The sequence below is a fragment of the Gopherus flavomarginatus genome, chromosome 5 (assembly GCF_025201925.1).
Source record: "Gopherus flavomarginatus isolate rGopFla2 chromosome 5, rGopFla2.mat.asm, whole genome shotgun sequence".
In the NCBI taxonomy this organism is placed as follows: domain Eukaryota; kingdom Metazoa; phylum Chordata; order Testudines; family Testudinidae; genus Gopherus; species Gopherus flavomarginatus.
In genome coordinates, this window is record NC_066621.1 from 69,363,936 (window position 1) to 69,382,101 (window position 18,166).

Consider the following 18,166-nt stretch of genomic DNA (forward strand, 5'->3'; position numbering starts at 1 on the left):
CATGTTTGGAGTATGATCTTTTTAGGCTAATCCATCAAAAAAACAGGCTGCCAGACAGAGGATTGGTCCAACTTTTGTTAGAAACAGATGTAAGTGAATGCATGGGCAAAAGGTCATTCACAGAATAGTAAATCGAAATTGTCTCAGACACCATGGTGTCATCAGGATTTCTATTGCCTTGTCTTGCTTGATCTTCCTGAGGATGCAAGTTAATCAGGGAATTGGAAGCAGGGCAATTTGTCTGTTTTCTCACTAAACAGGTTGTTGCCCTAGAAGGAAAGATCTTCTACCTCTGCCTGGACCTCTTTGGGGAACAAGGAAGGAAGAACCAATTGCACAAATACAAAATTGGAAATGAACGTCTAGGAAGGAGTACTGTGGAAAAGGATCTGGGGGTGGATCACAAACTAAATATGAATCAACAATGGAATACTACTGCAAAAAAAGAAAACATCTTTCTAGGCTGTATTAGCAGGAGTGTTGTAAACAAGACATGCAAAGTAATTCTTCCACTCTACCTGGCATTGATAAGGACTCAACTGGAGTACTGTGTCCAGTTCTGGACACCACATTTCAGGAAAGATGTGGACAAACTGGAGAAAGTCCAGAGGAGAACAACAGAAAACACAACCTGTGAGGAAAGATTGAAAAAACTGGGTTTGTTTTGTCTGGAGAAGAGAATATGGGGGGGACATAACAGTCTCAGTATGTAAAATGTTATCAAGAGAAGGATGATAAATTGTTCTCCTTATCCACTGAGGACAGGACAAGAAGTAAAGGGCTTAAATTTCAGCAAGGGAGATTTAAGTTAAATATTAGAAAAAATCTCCAAACTATAAGGGTAGCAAATCATTGGAACATGTTATCCAGGGAGGTTTTGGAATCTCTGTCACTGAGATTTGTAAGAACAGATTTGACAAATACCTGTCATGGATGGTCTAGATCAGTGGTTCTCAAACGTTAGCAACCAGAGAACCCCCCTTCTGATTTAAAATTTTTCAGGGACCTCCAAGTTCCCAGTTCAGCCCCAGGCCCCACCCCCACTCCACCCTTTTTCCCAAGACCCTGCCGCAGCTCTTTGTGCCCCTGCTCCACCATGCCCCTCCTCTTCCCTGCCTCTTTCCACCCCTCCCCACAAGCACACCCCATCCGAGTCCTCCCTCCCAGCGCCTCCTGCATACTGGGGCAGGGCTAAGTATTATCAGCTGTTCCTCAGTGTGCAGGAGGCGCTGGGAGGGGGAGGGAGGAGTTGATCAGTGGAGTTAGCTGCCCCAGACATGATTCTGCCTCCTCCCTGAGTGCACCCCATCCCAGCTACTCCCCCTCCCTCCCAGCACCTCCTGCACACTGCTGAACAGCTGTTCCCCAGCATGCAGGAGGCGCTGGGAGGGAGGGAGAGGAGTTTAGGAAGGGAGGGCGATTAGGTGATCAGTGGGGCCCACGGACCCTCTGGAGTACACTGGGGGACCCCTAGGAGTCAGTGGACTCCAGTTTGAGAAACGTTGGTCTAGATAATACTTAGTCCTGCCTCAGCACAGAGGACCAAACTAAAAGACCTATTGAGGTTCCTTCCAGTCCTACATTTCTATGAATGTATCTCTGAGGATTGCAGCCAGACCTGCCTCATAATGATCAAAGTTCCAATGGATCATGAATGGATCCAATTTATCAAGGATGAAGGACGTCTGAAGGATGATCTGGCCACTAACTTCCCTTCATCAAGTATGGCCTGGACTACACTCCTGTGGCAGTTTATTAGTAAATTCTGACAGTTTATTATAATTAATAAAGACCTATTTGGACATTCATGCCTGGTAATTTGCTACATGGAATAAGTGACTGATGAAAAATTCTTTCTGGCAAAGAGAACTAACTCCTTGGCACCCTTGTCCTAAGCAGTAGACCTAGAATGGTGCAGCCTATTACATTCCCATCACAGCCTGGACCTCTAAAGAGTTTGGATTAGGGTGGGAGAATAAATATTATGTACCCTTGGATGGAACAAAATATATATTTTCTTCCCTTTTTGGTGTGTGTGGGGGGGCATAGGTAGCTGGGGAGTTTGAGAGGGGACTACCTAACGCTAACCAGCAACTAACTATCTAAGAATAAGTTATTTACAACAATCCAAGAAGTTCAAGCACAAACACTAGCAGAAGACACAGACACTGAAGGCTTCCACCAGACCTTGAGCGGTAGAAAGGAACTGGAGAATCAGTCAGCTGGCACCTCCCTTTACACCCTCAGTCCAGAGCATGAGGTGTCGTAGGGCACAGGTGTGGACCAACAGACACTGCTAGTGAAAAATCATCCAGTCTCAATCAAATGGAGTGCATGTGTGCATGATGTGTACCCACAGTGAATACCTACAGGAACCAGCACTAGAAGAAGAACTGAGTTTATTACCTCCTTTTTATAAGATGGGTAGAGACATAAAGAGGCTAAGTTACCCATCTATAGTAATACTATGGGGAGAGAGCCCAAGAGACCCCAAAATACTCAATACACAATAAAAGAGAAGAGTGAAAAGCTGAGCAATAATATTCACCACAATGTGCCTTGGAAGGGGAATTTCAAGGCGTTTAGAGAAGGCAACTTAAACACTGCATCTTGGATCTTTTATACAACATCTTACCCAATGGAGCTCTGACTGCATAGCCAAGGCTCCTAAGCACTAATGCAATCCATACAGAACAAAGATATAAAGTATCTAGACGGCAACAAATTACTGTTATGTACAGAACAAAAGCACATTACATAATAAAAGACACATAAACAGTGTAATGATGAAAATACAGAAGGTATTCAAGAGATTACAGATCAGCAATTATCCAAGCTTAATGACTCTCTCTAAAGGCCCAGTCACTCCAGGTGCTAAGGGCACTCAATTCCCGTTAATCTCTCAGCTGGAAGGGTCTATGTAAATTCAACGGGATCTCAGTGCTAAGTAGGATCAGGCCTAAAGTCAGAGCCGCTAACCCACCCACCCCCCTCCACAGCTCACAGCTTGCTCCCACGGTCAGAGAAAGGAGTTTTGTATTTTGAAAAGACAACCATCCTTATAGCTTTTCTATGCATTTAAAGTGGAGGCTACAGAGAGCTCCAACACATTCATTCATTCATGGAGAAACTATCAGGGATTCAGACCTGGGCACAGGGAGTTCCAGAAGAGCTGGCACAATTTTATTATGCTCTGTGGCAGCCTGTTGACACTCACTAGCTTTAGCTCTGACTGAAGAGGTGAATTAAAAGATTTTTACAGGGGAATACTTCTTGTCTGTGTATCTCTCTGATGTAACCATCCGTATGTGAATGGGCCCTCCTGTGTGAGAGCTTTTCTACTCTTCGCATCTACTGTGACTGACACAAGCTAAACATGTAGCTAGATTTAGCCTCCTTCTCCTTGTCTTATATGTAATAACAGAAAGCTTAAGTAAGTTTAATAACACCAATAGAAAGCAAAAAACCTGACCTAAAATCCTGTCAGCTTCTGGTTTTTAACTCACAAAGGAAACAAAAATGCTGTCTGGGTGGGGGGGTCTGTCCACTCACTTAAGCTCCACAGAGTTTGTCAGTTTCATATTGCATCAAATGGAATTTTGTCCATGCTATTTTTTTCATCACAGAATTCTTTCATTCCAAAAATAACTGTCAATAATTTGGTAGAAAGATAGATTAAAATTTAGTGAAGCTTAGACACATATCTCAATTAATTTTTACTCTTCAGTTCATGGGTCTCCAGAGTAACATAGCAGTGCCTATGTTCCAGTTATTTAGGTAATTCAAAGTTCCCAAAATCCAGAGGGATCCAGTGACCCAAAATATCATTATATAGCTATACATTTACTCTATTGAAAATGAGCAACATAAATCAATCAAGTGTCCTCAGCCCCCTGGGTATGGAGAGCTCAAGCACTACTGCTTTCTGGGCATTTGAACATCCTCACAGGGAGTTCCATTGGGAAAAAGCCAAATAGCTCAACAAGCCAAATAACTGCATAGAGAAAAGTAAACACAAATAGCGCAAATCATGGCCATACTTCTCATTACCAATGTGCTTTGAGTTTCTTCTCAGTATCCTTGTCAGATTCAGACTATCTTCAACCTTTTTGTGAATTTCAGTCCCTGGATTCTTGGCAATTTCTGCCTCAGCCTTTGGAATATACAATACATGCATTCATTCAGGGCCAACAACTGTCTGCCTCATGTGAGTAGTTACCTTTGACATCAGTAGGAGGACTCATGAGGGCAAGATGAGCAGAATGTGGCCTTCAGTTGCTCATCTCATCAAACAGCAGCTCCACATATAGCAGGTGAACTTTATGCCATCTTTGCAGTTGCACCATTAACATATATCAGCCGGAGCCCAGTATCTAATGTCACATGTCTAAGCTTCCCATAGGTTTTGATGATCACCTGTTGTTCAGAATGGGTTTCTGGCGAAAATTATCATTTGAAAATTTAAACTAAATTAAGGTGCCAGCACCCATTTAGCTCAGAACACTATTCTGAAAGCTAAACTTTTTGTTCAGACTTTGAATTTGAGCCTTCCTGATACCAACAGTCACACTGTAGAAAATAAGGAACATGACAAGCACTGTCAGAATTCTATGTAATAAAAGGACTTGACATCCACTCTGCTACTCCCAAATATGACACTAGCCCCAAGGAACTTTCTTATCACCAATGATCTAGCCATTTTTTTCTTGTATTTGAGACATTATATTTAACTTTGCAAAACCAGATCATTCAGGAAGATAGATTTTAGTAGCCATAAATATAAGCAAAGGGAATAGCAGTGGTTACATATAGTGAAAATTAAAAGCTACTAACACATTATAGAGCATTTGACAATCATCATAATTAGGTCGCTTTTATAGGGTGTACATAAAGGTCCCATAGAAACTTGAAGAAGAGTTGGTTATTTGTATTTAGACTCTTGGTGATTTGTATTTGTTTACATTTTCACAAGCTTCTATAATTGTTCAGGCTCCCATTTATGGAGTGGAAAAAACGTGAGATCTGGTCACCTTATGGTTTTAATTCTTGAATGCTGGGAATATTACAGGATGATTGGATCTCACATTTGTTTGGCCCATAAAAGGCACCCATGTAAAAGTAAAAGCCATGCAAAACGTAACTTAGGGGTGGCTAACCTGTGGTTCTGGAGCCATATGCAGTTCTTCAGAAGTTAATATGCAGCTCCTTGTATAGGCACTGACTCCGGGGCTGGAGCTACAGGTGCCAACTTTCCGATGTGCCAAGGGGTGCTCACTGCTCAACCTCTGGCTCTGCCACAGGCTCTCCACCCTTCCCACCCCTCCCTTCAGCCTGTGCACCCACTCCTCCCCCTCCGGACCTCCTGCATGCCACAAAACAGCTGATCAGGAGGTGCTGGAAGGCACCGATAGGCGGGGCTGCTGGTGGAGGGAGGCACTGGAAGCAGGGTGGAAGAGCTGATGGGAAGTTGCTGACATATTACTATGGCTCTTTGGCAATGTACATTGGTAAATTCTGGCTCCTTCTCAGGCTCAGGTTGGCCACTCCTGATGTAACTATAGATACTGTGACAGGCATGCTTATAATGTCATATAATGATGCTACTGGAGTTACCTCATACTTCCTGATGTATAGCCAAGAACCCACAGACTTAACGTTTTGACATATCAGACAACAATATGGTCAATATACTGCAAAATTGAGAGAGCAATTGAGGAATGCCAATTGCATTGTCTAACGCTTTATAATGTGTTAGTAGCTTTTAATTTTCACTATATGTAACCACCGCTATCAGATTGATAGCCAATGACAACAAACCTGTATGGCTATCTTACTTCTTTTGAATGAGGCCTGTTTGTAAGATTTATAGGATTTATTTGGTATGGTGGTGAAGTTTGTATTTTTAATGTGTTTGAGACATCTACAGTCTGCGACAGGCACAAACAAACAAAAGGAAATAAATAAAATCTCCCCCCAAAATGAAAAGGCATCTAGGTGCTACTACAATGCCTATAAACTATAAATAATAATGAAATGGCGTATGAAGTGGTATTATAGTACCATATGTACAACATAAAAAAGCTTGTTAGCATACAGTGGTTAATTACTAGTGTTGTCTAGAATGAGAATTAATAGTGTGTGGATTTTTTTCAGTTAAAACAAATGAGTGTCATATCTGGATACATAATGAAATTCCAACATGTAATATGGATTCCCTTGTGGAAACTCAGTGCATTCAGGCAGACCCAGTATATTCTGAAAGAAAAACCAGTATCTTATTTGGTACTTTACAAAGTGTATTATTGGTCATTTCATTAGTACAGTAATTAAAAGAGAATGGGAGATACAGAATTAAAACAGAAAAATCCTTAACTATATTCATTTGTATTCCTTTATATTGCTAACAAGAACTGTGGGCAGCTCATTGGAAGCTAACATATAGTGAGTGCCTTAAGAAGAACACACAAACTACTATAATGGACATGTATAGCATGACTACAAGGACAAGACGTGATGCACAGTCATGTGTATATCCTGTATATTTTCTAATATTCATTCATTTATATTTGCATTGACTTCAACTGAGCTCTAATGATTTACTGTAGGTGAGGATATGCTACAATGCATTAAAATATTAGATCTATGTGATCTTGAAAAATGTTGCCTTGTTGACAGCACTAAGTAACAAAATAGTACATAGTATTTACTTACATACATAACAGAGCTGTACATCTTCAAAACATTGGACAAATATTAACTATGGAAATTAAGCCTCAAACACCCACCCCTGAAGAGGTGCAGGCACAAAAAGTTATCCAGCTTCATGAATCTGGAGTTAAAAGTTATTTGCCTCAGGTTTCCAGGCAAATTGCAAAGGTGGCCAGATTGCTTTAGGGATAGATCATTTTACCCAGGTTTGGTCCCAAACATACATTCAAGACACTTAAGATTGCCTCACAGGGGATGTCTTAGGGCCAGATTTTTAAAGGTATTTAGGGACCTAAAGATACAAATAAGTGGGATTCCCAAAAACAACTAGGTGCCTAACCTCCATTGATGTTATGCCTAACTCCCACTGATTTCAGTGGGAATTTGGCAACCCTAGCTGCTTTTGAAAATCCCATTAGGTACCTACTTGCATCTTTAGGCACCTAAATATCTCTCTAAATCTAGTTCTTGCTGTCTATTTCTCCAGCTTCTGAGTTCTAGTTAAAATAAAAAATGCTGAAATATCAGATTATGGGGCTGATTTCAGAGTACTTCTGGCTTAATTTAAAGCACTAATTAATGGAAACATCAAAAGAAAAATATGTTCCCACATGATTCCCAGCCCAATTTTACAGCTTGCTTGCAACAGAGTGGTCGAACACCTGAACTTCTGGGTGCTTATCTGAGGTGAATCACCAAGACTTCGATGAGGTTTATTTCATAATTGACTTTAAAATAGAAAGTCTCAGAATGTTTTGTGTTCTAAATGAAAGTGACCTTTCCAGTATGGAACCTAATATCAAAAGTACCTAATAGTCTGATTTTCTCAAATAAATCTCTTAATAAACTCTTCTAAATCTCCAAACTGACATTCAGAACAAGAATAGTTCAAAGGCAATGGGATGTAAGCACTGATTCAGAGGCTCCTTCGTGGAAGGAGTTGGCGTATTGTTAAGTAACAGCCAGGGGAAAGAACAATGGACACAAGCCTAGTCAGTGAATAGGAAGGCAAAGCCTGCATTTTTCATGTGTGTGACTCAAATGGACTTTTCGGTAGTGACTCTCAGAAAACAGCTCTCTGTGGCTCTATTAAAAATATGAAGCATGTATATAATAGAGCATTATGAAATGAAGAGTGCGTCTTTAGAGCAAGGAACACTTTCTAACCTTGTTTGCACTTCTTGATGACTTACCATAATCCATCTTCCTCCACAGCACTAGTCACACGCGTATATGGGGACACCACTCTGCTACATGTTAGGAGAGAACTCAGTAGGGACTGGAACCTCTTTCTGGCCTCTGACATGCTAAGTAAATTGTAAAAAATTAAGCTGTGTAAAGCAAGGCACCCTTTCTAGTGATAACAATGTGTCTGCCAATACATTACTCATGAAAAGAATTGCTGAGTTACTCCATTAATCATCTTCAGCAGTTAGTTACTCATCCAGACTCATTTTCATTCTTCCCAACCCCATTTATACATGCATCACATTCTCAGACAAATGACAGGCATGTGACACAATAGCTGAAATAGAGATGTTAACAAATGTTCTTTAAAAAAAATCACAACTGGCAGGGAAAGAGTCTCTGGTTTTCTGAGGGAGAGGAGAATTGTGATGCTTCTTGCTTTTTTATTCCAAAAATAGGAGAGAGAGAAGAGAGCAGGAACAGAGCCAATAACTTCTTAACCTATATTCTGTCTCCAACTTACATGATTCCAGTGAGTAGCATGAAGGCAAGTTGCCAGGTTGCTCAGCTAAGCAACATGCACTGACAATATATCCACACGATCAAAGAAAGCAATGGCCACTAACCTGTTGGTCTTCGAGATGTGTTACACACGTTCATTCCACTTCAGGTGTTTGTGCATCCAGAGCACTGGCACTGGAGACTTTTCCTTTCGGGTTCTGTTGAGGCAACACATGCAGGTTCATGCTGCTGTGCAATGGTATAAAAAGCAGCACCACCTCAGACTCTCCTCAGTTCCTTCTTATGAGTCAGACACCATATAGAAGGAAAGGAGGTTGGGTCATGGAATGGACATTTGCAATATGTCTTGAAGAACAAGGGTTACAAAATAGTGACAGGGTTTTTTTCTTCTTTAAGTGATTGTGCATATCCATTTCATTTCAGGTGATTCACAAGCTGTTAAAACTGGAGGTAGGTTTTGGAGTCTACCTCAACAAGGACTGAAAAACTACTCTTCCAAACTTGGCATCATATTTGGAATGCTGAGATGTAGCACAATGAGAAGTAAAAATATGTACTGAAGACCAAGTTGCTAAAAATGTCTGTGGATTCTGCATGAGATTGTGTAGAGTCTGTCCTAGTTGGAGGGGGTACACTGGTCAATGCAATAGCACAGGCATATGTGGGACAAAATCCAGGATGAAACCTCCCTGCACTGAGACTGAAAAGCCTTTCATCCTGCCCACAGCTGAGATGAACAACTGTGATAATGACTTAAAAGACTTCTGTCCATGTAAGCACCAACGGCCCTTCTAACATCCGATTATGGAGCCTTCCTCATCCTAATGAGAACAGAGATTAAGAAAGAATATGATCTCTACTGAATAATCTGCTTAGGTGATCCACCAAGTTGTTCTAAACACCAGGAAGGTGCGAGATTTTGAAATGTATTGCATCAGTGAAACAAAACTCCCCAAGATGTATCCCAAAGATGATATAGACAGTCTGATCTGGCTCCCCCTTTTCTGTTCACACATTAATGCAGTTTTCTCTGAGAGGACTTGTAGAGTGTCTTCCTTGATGTGAGGGAGAAAAGCCTGATCGGCCAGATGAATAGCCCACAACTCCTGCACATTTATGCGGAGAGCCAAATCTTGCTGAGATGTCCAATCATAGGTTTCCTAGGTGAGGTCCCAACTAGAGATGAAATGTCCATAACCAGAGTCAAGGTAAGGGTAAGGGAGGCAACTCCTATACATGCATTGGCTGGATCTTGCCCAACAAGGGAGACCCATCAACGTCAGTCAAACTGTTGTGGAACATCAGGGTACAAAAGACTTTGTTGGTTGCTTCACCCCTTCCTGTCCCATGAAGAGATGTGCAAATGAATTCCTCTCAACAGCTGAATTTGCAACTCGAAGAAGGCCTGGGGAAGGAATAAAAAGCCCTAACAAGGAGGAACTCTATGTTTTATGCTGCTTGAACTCCGAGGGCCAAGAATTATGCATAAGCCAAAGGTTTCCAGTGTTTGGCCTGGGTTACCTCTAAAGGATACGTAGACTTTGCTTATTATAGAACTTTCTGTTATTTTGGAAACTTCAGATTGGAATTCATGTGTGCTTATATAGGTTTACCTGCTTTAACCTTGTTAATAACTCTCATTTCCTTTTCCTAATTAATAAATCTTTAGATAAATTATTATAGGATTGGCTTCAAGCATTGTCTCTGGTGTGAGATCTAAGGTGCAAATGACCTGAGGTAAGGGACTGGTCTTTTGGGACTGGGAGTCACCTGCACATTGCTGAAATCTTTGGTGTAAGGAACCATCTATCACAAAGGTAAGCTTACCTGGGTTGCAAGATAGATCAGAGTACCCAAGGGGACTGTCTGTGACTCCATGTTAAGGCTGTTATAGTTCCTAGGAATTTACATTTGATACTTGGTTGAGGAAATCTAAGTATAGAACTCACAACCAATTTGGGGTTTGTGCTATGCTTCTTAACAGTCTGCCCTGAGGTTGGTACATGCACTTTGAGCCACTTCAGGACAACTTGACAGTCCGAATCCTATGACATCTGCCCGTGTCACCTATGGAAGAAGCTGTTACTAAGGCACTTCACGTTTGTGCTACTTTCATTTTTCTCATCTTTCAGATTGTTTTCAGTTCAGAATTTTGTATAACACTAGTAGCCTAAGGCAGTAGGATGGGAAGTTGAGATTTTGGTGAGATACAGAACAAGAAAATAAAGATAACGTGTGACAAATTGTAGAGATAAGAGCATGCGGAACTTTATGCCAATGGCTCTGTAAATTACGTAGATAATATAGGAAGTGTTCCTATGCTGTACTATTGACACATTTGCATTTCTCCATTCATTTCTGCACTAGGTGTCAAGACCATAATCAAGTAAACTGTGGATAATATAGCTAGATACCATGGGGATGGGCACACTGGAAATGCCTAAGATAATTTCTAGATATCATGCTAATTGCACATCTCAACTCTTTCCTCACTTACAATGGTATAAATCAGGAGTAACTTCACTGAGGTCTGTGCAATATCCCAGTGCAAAAGTGACGCAAGTAAAGAAAAGGAGAACCAGGCCCTACAGTGTGTATGACCCGAGATCAAACTTTCCAGGCCTTCTCTGTTGCACCGCCCCTTGTGTGGCCATTGACATCTCTGTAAAGTGGGTGTTAAAAGCTATCACATTAGCCCACAAATGTTTTACATCTACTTTGCATTTGAGGTGGTCAAATATTTTCACTAAAATTATTAAACAAATTATCCTTTGCTGGGAAGTGAATATTTTCACATACTCACTTCTTGTGAAAACTTTGCTTTTCAATGAAAAACAAAAACTGAAAAAATGTTTTTGTCCTAAAATCAGAAAAACATCTGCAGTTTGTTTGTTTTTTAAACCTATGATCGCTTCCGTTTTCTATACAATTTTTGGACTGAAAATGATTACCATTTCCTAACCAACACAGGTATAAATGTCCACACAAGGGATAAGGGCAGTGAAGAATCAGTTTATGCTGTTTCAACTAAATGGTCATCACAGAGGATAGCACTGGTGATGGGCAGTAGGGAGAAACAACATTTCAGCTCCGCATTAGCACTGATTGGAAGGTGTTACCATATAAGGGCTGTTTGACCCCTGTCTATCATGCTGACCAATATTGTCTCAGGCTATGTCTTCACTACCGCCGTATCGGCGGGTAGCAATCAATTTCTCAGGGATCGATATATCGCGTCTCATGTAGATGCAATATATCGATCCCCGAACGAGCTCCTATCGATCCCGGAACTCCACCAACCCGAACGGCGGTAGCACAGTCGACATGGGGAGCCGCGGACATCGATCCCACGCCGTGAGGAAGGTAGGAATTCGATCTAAGATACTTCGACTTCAGCTACGTTATTCACGTAGCTGAAGTTGCGTATCTTAGATTGATTTCCCCCCACAGTGTAGACCAGCCCTCATTGTTTCCTTGCCCTCTCCCTTTGGTTTGTCTGCATCCCTCTGAAGTGTCATGTCTTATACTTCACTTGTACGCTCTCGGGGCTGGGGGGAGGAGGGTTATCTAGATGAAAAGTTAGAACACAGCAGGCTGCGGTGTGAATCTATCTTGCATTAGCCTGCCACATACTTAGTGTCTGTGTGGACCCCACTACTGTGCACTAAAATTTCTTTGAACTACTCCGCTTTGAAATAGGAGTAGATCAAACTGCACCAGAGAACTTTTAGTGCACTGGGTCCACAAGGATGGTACACAGCAGGTTAGCATGAGGTAGTGCATGGCAGGCTGGGCTGTAAATCTGAACAGTCTTTTTGTTCTGTGTTTGTACAGAACCTAGCACAATAGGGTATGGGTCCATGACCAAGGCTTGTAAGTGCTACAAGAATATAAATAATATAAAAATATTTGGTGACCTATGTGAAAATAATTGTCTGTCTCAGTCTATATCAAAAGGAACAAGTGTCAACATCATAACCCCGACCCCCAACAATTAGTACCCTTGTTACCAGATGCCATTAATTGATACTTCAGTCTTCAACTTATATTTTGCTCATATTACTATACTACTTAACTTTCACATAAATAACAAAACTACCAAATCAAATGGTGATTGTCTTCATTCTTAGGTAATGTAGCACATGCACTGAGACTGAATTAGAGAAAAGATACTCCATGGAGAATGCTGTTGTTATGTTAAGTTTGCAGGCAGGAGTTGAGGTCCAATTACACTAATGAAGGGTTTGCTTTCAGATGACTTGACAGCTACATGCAATTAGAATCAGGTTTAGTATTTACTGTACAATTATTTATGAACCGCTTTTTCCTGGTCAACAAATATGACTAAACAAAATAACACAAAAGGTGGAGTGGGTTAAAGTGTCAGAAAAATATTACAACTCTGTGTTTGAGAATTAAAATTTTATATTTTCCACTTGCCTTGAGTGGAAACTGTGAGTGCTCAGCACCCCTGAAAAATCAAGCTGCTTATTTAGGATCTTCAATCTGGATTGAAGTTGCTAACCTTCAGCACCTGTATCGGAACATTTTTACCTAAATGACTTCACTGAGGCTACAGATTGAGACAGTAACAACGGCGGGAGTAGAACCCAAAGCCCTGGCTCTTAAGGCGACACTGTAACCAATGAAGATTTCCACTGCTTAGTACTCAACCAACACTCAATTTGCAAGTATTTGCTTACATCATTAATCTGTGTTCAATGCTATAGCAGTTCTTCTACCTTCTACAGTACAGTATTTCCTAATTGGTTATCTTTACATTTCAGATAACTGATTTTCCTACATAACATGGGAATGAATTACACAAAGTTACTGCTAATGTTAATCTTGGAATATACATTCTGTTTTGTTTAGAAATAAATAGTTTACTTCCTATGAGTTATTCCATGAGGGCAGTACTTCAGTTTTGAGAACACATGGAGCTTTACTACTACTGTGAATGCTACACTGGAAATGTCTGATATAATTATAAATAAGGAGTCTAGGATGTTCTCGTACAGTCAGAAGGACCAAAAGCAGATTTTTAAACACAGACCTTGAGCCCTACAGAAAGCAATCTGCTTATACAGGTGTTAACAGACTTATTTTCAATGCCGTAGGCAAGCTGTTGTAAATAAGGAAGGGAAGACATAACTGGTGAAACATGGTTGCATTTTGTTCTCTGTCGAGATGACAAAAGAAAATAATAGGTTTTGCTCAGAAACATGTTAAACAAGCTCCTGTGCCAATTCTCAAAGAACGGAAACTTTCCCAAAGCAGGCACTTAGGGTAAATGAAAGGAAATTATGAAACTGCGTTGTAAAACTGGAGGCTCACGTCAACATTAAAAAAGGATAATAAAACATACCAGTGGTGAGCTTTTTGTTTTGGTCTGTTATTATAAAATGGAGATTATACAGGTCTGAATCAATTATTCTACTAATGAAATTGTGTTGGCTTTTTAAAAACAGGATAACAACTTCCTCTTGATAGCTGTTTGCATGAACTAATTTTCATTCACTGCATAGGCTTAAATGCCCTGGTCCAATGAAAACATTTCAGTTGAAAAGACTTCAGATAAATTACATCCCTCAAGTGTTTTCAATTCTTTGGTGAGTGAAGCTTGTTAAGAAATAAACATTCCTGCCTTTTCAAATTTAGTGTTCAGAAAACACATTTTTGTGGTTAGCGAGCATTGCTCTATCCAGCTAAACATAGCAGACAAAGTTTATTCCACCAAGCCCACCCACTGTGGTAGGTGGCACTTTTATTTGATTGCATACTAATCTGCGCAGAGTAAACCCCTCCAGTTCTAATGAGTATTGTATATAATAAAATGCACATATAAATGTCATAAAAATATTTAACCTTGGAACCCTGTGCTGAGATGGGGAAAGATGTGGGTTCTGCACATAAGTCATCTTCAAAACTTATGTTGATCATGACAAAATGTTATATTTGTTTACTTAGTGGACAAGTTAAATAATAGGCTGAATACCAAACGGAGCTTGATATATGTTTTGCAAGCAAAGCTGCAGCATTAGTTTCATCTTTAGGAGCAAATTGTTGTTGTCAGTTTACTGGATGACGTGCTCCTCCTCCTCTTACATCTAAGGAGATGGAGTCATGTTGTTGCTCAGGTTGATCCATGTTGTCTATTTATTTATTGTTGACCGGTTCTTCAGAGCTGCTGAACACCCACAGCTACTGCTGACTTCCCCAGGAGCTTCGAACACTCAACACCTCTGGAAATTAGGACATAAATCAGCTTTTGTATTATACAATCTCTGACCACCTCCACACTCAAACCCACAAAGACAATCCACTTTAGCAGTGGGGAGAGCTCCTTTGCACAAATATGCTTGTTTGCCCACAAACACATTAACAGCAGCTCCTCCCCAAACTGTTATGAATGAAGAATGCTCACATTAATGTTTGTGGGAAAGCAAACGAAAAAACGGGGCTGCGAATAAGACTAGGTAACATTTTTCCATCTGTTTTTCAATGAAAAATTGGGTTTTAATGAAGCTAAAAATTTTCACAGTGTCTTGTCTCCACAGAAAATTTTGATTTTTCTTTGAAAAATCAAACACAAGTAAACTGAAATCTTTTGATTTGGATATGCTCTCCTAGTGCTTCATGTTGTAGTTTGGTTGCCTCATGTCCCCATTCTCCTCTAGAGGCAGATTTCTCCAACCAGATTACACCTGCCATGATGCACTACACTCCCTCTCCAAGAGGGGAGACCATAGTAACCGTGGGAGATGTAGTCCAACCAGGGAACCCAGCCCATAGAGAATGGGGACATGAGGCATCCAGCTTTCAGCTGAAATATTTCTGTGTTAGAATTTGATAAAATATAGAAGTTTTCATGGGAAATAAAATATTTTTATCCAACTCTGATTGTGAACATGGACAAATCCCCAGATGAGTCAGAATTTGATTAAACCTTCATTGGGGATTTTCCCACAGTTTTTGCCCAGCTCTAATCTCTATTCTTACTCAGGATTTCTATCCAAGCTCTCCTGCATGGTAAGCCAAGGCCCCATAAGAAAATCTTAAAGTGGTCCTGCATTACATGCTTCCACTAGCCAAATGATGTCGGGGGTTGAGGGAGCAGCAGCATTTATTCACTAATTTAACTCCTGTACCTTGTGGTAGTGTATAACATTTTGAAGCTCAGGCTGCTGTTCCTTAATCCTGTGCCTGCTGAGTCAGGAGTGGTCCTTTTACAGAGCGTTTGATCCGCCCCAAGGATTTTGCACTTAGGCACCTAATTCCCACTGAAGTCAATGTTAGGTGCAGAAATACCTTTGAAGATCTAGGACGTAGTCACTTAGAAATGGCTTTTTCTTTTCACACTCCCAGCCTAAGCCTATCTGATGATATTCAACACATTTCCAAACCTTCAGATTTACAGACTTCATACAGAACAGACTAGATTTTAGTTCAAAATACTCCTCTGCACCCCTGACATCCCTAAGACAGGAGAAATAAGCATCCTTGTCAGTTAGTGGTACAATATTTTTGCAGAAAATGAACACTACGTCAATACATTTGCGTATTTACAGACATCTGCCATGGATGATAAATCCTCCAGTAGATTAAATCTCAGAAAAACTGATGAATAGTCATCGTCAAGCTGTTGGAGACTGGTTGCATCACCATTTCCCATAAAGGATTCAGCTTCTACTAGTCTCCAACCACACAGGACAAAAAGAGCCTAGTATTTGCCAACATTACATCTGTAGGTTTGATGGGAGATTGATTTTATGTAGCTTTAGAGGTGTACTCCACTGTCACTCAGAAAACAGCCTTTCAAATAATACTCAGGGACCTGACAAAACTGTTAAAGATATTCAGGGACAAGGCACAAGAAGAAAGTAGCTGAGTAGACAGTGTGCCTTGGAATTCAATGACAGCTTTTTTTTTTCTATTGATAAGCCATTAAAAAAATAATTAAATTTTATTTGCCATTCACCATCAGCCTAATCCCTTACAAGGACTCATTGTTGTCTGAAAGTGAATAATAATACTTTGCCTTCTGTAGCACCTTTTATGTAAAGTTCTGAAAAAACTTTAATAAAAACAGGTAGAGTTAGCTTCAGACTACCCCCAATGTGTGCATAGGGATATAATCATCCCCTTGCTAAGGTAAGTAACCCAAAGCCACACACGAATTCAATTGCAGAGTTGAGAACAGAACCCACATCTTCTGGCTACCATTCCAGTATGTTAGTCACTAGACCTGTGATTTACCTTAAATGTCATGAATCTGCAATCTTAATTCTTCCTTAGTCTGTCCTGCTGTGAAGAATATTAGTGCCCCAAACTGGCACATTAATTGTGTGTATATAGGGGACAGGAGGGTTCAAATGTTCATCACTGGCTTAAGACTGACCCCATTGAAGAGAGTGGGAGTTGTACCACTGACCACTCAAAATATGATAAAAGCTACCTTAACAATTAAACAAGTAAAAGTTGAATGGGGTTGTCTAATACAGTAAAATGGAAGAGTTACAGTGATAACCATAGGATAGGCGGATAGAGAGAGAGATAAGCAATAAATAGAGACCCAGCTATGAGTAATCTGTGACCTGGTCTACAAACACAGCTGTATTGGTTTAATTAAAGGTGTGATTTTTAAACCAACTTAGTTAAACCACTTGCCATTTTCTGTATGTGTATTTATCAGTTTAAACTTGGCTTATATCAGTTTATCTTGCATGTTTAGCTAACAAATAAAAGCTAAACCAATAGTTTAGCGGTAAGCATAGTTAAACACTAGAACAACTTATTCAGGGATACGGTGCATTCTCAGTCATTTGACATTTGCAGATCAAGGCTGGATGTTTTTCTAAAAGATAGGATTTAGCTCAGCTAGAAGTTTATGGGCTTGATGCAGAAATCACTTGGTAAAATTTTACAGCCTCTGTTATGCAGACCAGACTAAATTATCATAACAGTCCCTTCTGGCCTTACAAACTTATGAAACAATATAAGTCAGGTTTATCTACATAAGAATGTCCCCACAAAGGTTTGAACAGAAAAGTGGAAGTACAAAAGGTGGGCCCTACAGCTCGATTAAGCGGGAACTGCCATGGGAGACAGATGCATCCTGTCTGCTGCTAGAGCCAGCAAAGGAGCTGCCTGGGCTGCCTCCTGAGGACTGGCTAGAGCTCCTGGGGCCGCTGACTAGCCAAGACGTCAAGGAGCTGCCAGTGCTGCTGCCTGAGAATTGGCCAGAGCTCCCCGAGATGACAGGAAAACCCCATGGTATAGAGGCACCAAATCCCAGAGAAGTAGGAAGTAGCTCAGGGAAACTAGATGACCATCTGGATGAGCATTGACTTGATACTAGGTCAGCGTGTTGCAGGCAGATCACCGTTGACCTAGTGGTGGACCACTCCTCCATTCTTAGGGCCCTGGGCTGGGACATGGTGGAGTTAGGTGGGCCTGTGTCCTCTTTCTCCTGCCACTCCACCCCTGGGTGGCAGCACCCCCATCCTAGGCCAGGAGGCCTGTGGTACCCTACTGCTCACTCTTACCTGAGCCCCTAGACTTTGCTGGGCCCCTAAGTATATTGCTTCAGGACTCAATTTCATAGGAAAACAATTGAAAGAAAACCGTAAGTGTTGCATTTTGTTTTTAAATTCCATGGACTAATTTTAAAACAAAAGTTGCATGTCTACATCTGTAACGTATGCACCAACAATGACAACTGATGCGCTAAGTGCTTGAAAATTTC